Genomic DNA, 306 nt, shown 5'->3' on the forward strand with positions numbered 1-306 from the left:
AGACCATGAAGAAAGAAAACGAAAATTACTAGAGTCCAAATTGTAAATGAGGACATTTAATTTTAAGAGGGAGGAGAGTTAGTGTAACAGAAAATACACTACTGTACCGATGACATCATCCAATGTATGATACAGAATCAGTAGTTTACATAAAACATTCCTATTGAAGATTATCAGCAACCAAAACATTCCAATTGAAGATTATCAGCAACCAATAAACAAAAGAAACTAGAGCCTATAAATAAAGTTAGTCTTCTATTATACTGAAGCATATGAACTTCAGGTTAGAATTGATTTAAGTACATC

The sequence above is a fragment of the Rhagoletis zephyria genome, unplaced genomic scaffold (assembly GCF_001687245.7).
Source record: "Rhagoletis zephyria isolate East Lansing unplaced genomic scaffold, Rhagoletis_zephyria_1.1 Rzeph_scaffold_01334, whole genome shotgun sequence".
NCBI classification, from domain to species: Eukaryota; Metazoa; Arthropoda; class Insecta; order Diptera; family Tephritidae; genus Rhagoletis; species Rhagoletis zephyria.